The sequence below is a fragment of the Schistocerca gregaria genome, chromosome 1, assembly GCF_023897955.1.
Source record: "Schistocerca gregaria isolate iqSchGreg1 chromosome 1, iqSchGreg1.2, whole genome shotgun sequence".
Taxonomy (NCBI): Eukaryota; Metazoa; Arthropoda; class Insecta; order Orthoptera; family Acrididae; genus Schistocerca; species Schistocerca gregaria.
The window spans coordinates 298,095,590-298,099,925 of NC_064920.1; positions in this window are offsets into that span (position 1 = coordinate 298,095,590).

The window sequence follows — 4,336 nt, forward strand, 5'->3', positions numbered from 1 at the left end:
GACATCGGAGAATAACTTCATGATACAAGAGGGAGTTGTAGAGGACAAAAACTGTAGAGGAAGACAGAGATTGGAATACGTCAAGCAAATAATTGAGGTCGTAGGTTGCAAGTGCTACTCTGAAATGAAGAGGCTGGCACAGGAGAAGAATTCGTGGCGCATCACGTCAAACCAGCCAGCCAAATAAATAAATATTCCGGGTTATTATTGTGGTGGTTCACCCTTGCAAAATTACAGAACGAGCATAAGCTTCGGGGGAACACTAGCGGTCGAGATTAGAGACAAATCTTAATTACTTTTGAATAAGTTAATTCTTCATTTTAGAAAGTGGAGTCGCCGTGAAGAATGCACAACGTGATTAACCTAATGAATGACGTTTTTAGTAGTTCATATTAAAATGAGAGTTCTGGCAAGCAATAGCACGCAATACTCCAGTACTTTATTCAACTTTAACATAAAAAGCATTAAACAATCACCTTTCAAAGAAACGAGGTAAATTTTAAAGACACGACAGCTTGTGAAATTGTATAAAGATACAACCCCTCTCATCGATCTCAAATAAACTTTTCACGAAGTAAGTGGGAAACATTTGAAATGAAAGGCAGGGATCTGCCAACAAAGCACATGTTGACCTTCATTTCCTTGTAGCTTCACAACATTGAAAATGCGTTCTACATCTACATCTACATCCGTACTCCGCAGGCCACCTGACGGTGTGTGGCGGAGGGTACCCTGAGTACCTCTATCGGTTCTCCCTTCTATTCCGGTCTCGTATTGTACGTGGAAAGAAGGATTGTCGGTATGCTTCTGTGTGGGCTCTAATCTCTCTGATTTTATCCTCATGGTCTCTTCGCGAGATATACGTAGGAGGGAGCAATATACTGCTTGACTCTTCGGTGAAGGTATGTTCTCGAAACTTTAACAAAAGCCCGTACCGAGCTACTGAGCGTCTCTCCTGCAGAGTCTTCCACTGGAGTTTATCTATCATCTCCGTAACGCTTTCGCGATTACTAAATGATCCTGTAACGAAGCGCGCTGCTCTCCGTTGGATCTTCTCTATCTCTTCTATCAACCCTATCTGGTGCGGATCCCACACTGCTGAGCAGTATTCAAGCAGTGGGCGAACAAGCGTACTGTAACCTACTTCCTTTGTTGTCGGATTGCATTTCCTTAGGATTCTTCCAATGAATCTGTCTGGCATCTGCTTTACCGACGATCAACTTTATATGATCATTCCATTTTAAATCACTCCTAATGCGTACTCCCAGATAATTTATGGAATTAACTGCTTCCAATTGCTGACCTGCTATTTTGTAGCTAAATGATAAGGGACCTATCAATCTATGTATTCACATCACATTACACTTGTCTACATTGAGATTCAATTGCCATTCCGTGCACCATGCGTCAATTCGCTGCAGATCCTCCTGCATTTCAGTACAATTTTCCATTGTTGCAACCTCTCGATACACCACAGCATCATCTGCAAAAAGCCTCAGTGAACTTCCGATGTCATCCACCAGGTCATTTATGTATATTGTGAATAGCAACGGTCCTATGACACTCCCCTGCGGCACACCTAAAATCACTCTTACTTCGGAAGACTTCTCTCCATTGAGAATGACATGCTGCGTTGTGTTATCTAGGAACTCCTCAATCCAATCACACAATTGATCTGATAGTCCGTATGCTCTTACTTTGTTCATTAAACGACTGTGGGGAACTGTGTCAAACGCCTTGCGGAAGTCAAGAAACACGGCATCTACCTGTGAACCCGTGTCTAAGGCCCTCTGAGTCTCGTGGACGAATAGCGCGAGCTGGGTTTCACACGATCGTCTTTTTCGAAACCCATGCTGATTTCTATAGAGTAGATTTCTAGTCTCCAGAAAAGACATTATACTCGAACATAATACGTGTTCCAAAATTCTACAACTGATCGACGTTAGAGATATAGGTCTATAGCTCTGCACATCTGTTCGACGTCCCTTCTTGAGAACGGGGATGACCTGTGCCCTTTTCCAATCCTTTGGAACGCTTCGCTCTTCTAGAGACCTACGGTACACCGCTGCAAGAAGGGGGGCAAGTTCCTTCGCGTACTCTTTGTAAAATCGAACTGGTATCCCATAAGGACCAGCGGCCTATCCTCTTTTGAGCGATTTCAATTGTTTCTCTATCCCTCTGTCGTCTACTTCGATATCTACCATTTTGTCAACTGTGCGACAATCTAGAGAAGGAAGCACAGTGCAGTCTTCCTCTGTGAAACAGCTTTGGAAGAAGACATTTAGTATTTCGGCCTTTAGTCTGTCATCCTCTGTTTCAGTACCATTTTGTCACAGAGTGTCTGGACATTTTGTTTTGATCCACCTACCGTTTTGACATAGGACCAAAATTTCTTAGGATTTTCTGCCAAGTCAGTACATAGAACTTTACTTTCGAATTCATTGAAAGCCTCTCGCATAGCCCTCCTCACACTACATTTCGCTTCGCGTAATTTTTGTTTGTCTGCAAGGCTTTGGCATGTTTATGTTTGCTGTGAAGTTCCCTTTGCTTCCGCAGCAGTTTTCTAACTCGGTTGTTGCACCACGGTGGCTCTTTTCCATCTCTTACGATCTTGCTTGGCACATACTCATCTAACGCATATTGTACCATGGTTTTGAACTTTGTCCACTGATCCTCAACACTATCTGCACTTGAGACAAAACTTTTGTGTTGAGCCGTCAGGTACTCTGTAATCTGCTTTTTGTCACTTTTGCTAAACAGAAAAATCTTCCTACCTTTTTTAATATTTCTATTTACGGCTGAAATCATCGATGCAGTAACCGCTTTATGATCGCTGATTCCCTGTTCTGCATTAACTGATTCAAATAGTTCGGGTCTGTTTGTCACCAGAAGGTCTAATATATTATCGCCACGAGTCGGTTTTCTGTTTAACTGCTCAAGGTAGTTTTCAGATAAAGCACTTAAAAATATTTCACTGGATTCTTTGTCCCTGCCACCCGTTATGAACGTTTGAGTCTCCCAGTCTATATCCGCAAATTAAAATCTCCACCCAGAACTATAACATGGTGGGGAAATCTACTCGAAATATTTTCCAAATTATTCTTCAGGTGCTGAGCCACAACAGCTGCTGAGCCCGGGAGCCTATAGAGACATCCAATTACCATGTCTGAGCCTGCTTTAACCGTGACCTTCACCCAAATCGTTTCACAATTCGAATCTCCGTCAATTTCCTTCGATACTATTGCACTTCTTATCGCTATAAACACGCCTCCCCCTTCACTGTCCAGCCTATCTCTGCGGTATACATTCCAATCAGAGTTTAGGATTTCATTACTGTTTACGTCTGGTTTCAGCCAACTTTCTGTTCCTAGTACTATATGGGCGTTGTGACCGTTTATTAATGAGAGCAGTTCTGGGACCTTTCTATAGACGCTCCTGCAGTTTACTATTAGCACATTAATATTGTTATTCCTTGTTGCATTTTGCCTACTCCTGCCTTGCCGCGTCTCAGGAGGCGTCTTGTCGGGCCTAGGGAGGGAATTCTCTAACCTAAAAAAACCCCATGTGCACTCCACACGTACTCCGCTACCCTCGTAGCCGCTTCCGGCGTGTAGTGCACGCCTGACCTATTCAGGGGGACCCTACATTTCTCCACCCGATAGCGGAGGTCGAGAAATTTGCACCCCAGCTCTCCGCAGAATCGTCTGAGCCTCTGGTTTAAGCCTTCCACTCGAAGGCGTTGTGCCGGAAGCTTCGCTCATGCATTTACTCCTTTCCTGGTTATTAACTAAGAATTTTTTCATCAGTGAGATGTACGTCTGTTTCCACTAGCTATCGAATGCCGATAAAAATACTGCGTTTCAGTGGTAAAAATTTAGTTGCTTCATTGACTCACAGAAAAAATACCAATATTGAGCAAGCAGTAAAACACTCACCTCTTTGCATGCAAAAATTTGTGAAACTTCGTTCCGATATATTGGACATAATAAAAGTTAAGGGCATTATGAAATGTGTGATTTTTTCCCTCTTTAAATAACTACGCAGTCAGGTGCAGACGACGACGCGATGCTGACCGAGTGCCCTGTTCTGTTTTACGTCATTTGGATCCAATAATTGTGGAAGAAGGGGAGAGGGGGCGCATGCAAGTCACTTGCTGTTGTCAGCTTTCCAGACCTTCGATGCGTGCATCCTGTTGACGACCTCCCAGCAACGAAAAAATCTTTGGCTGTATAGTGAATTGAGCCTGGATCCTCAACATGTACAGCCAGACACTTAGACCGCTCAGCTTCAGTGGCAGGATCTTACATCAATAGGCAAATGATTTATGGGGTCCACG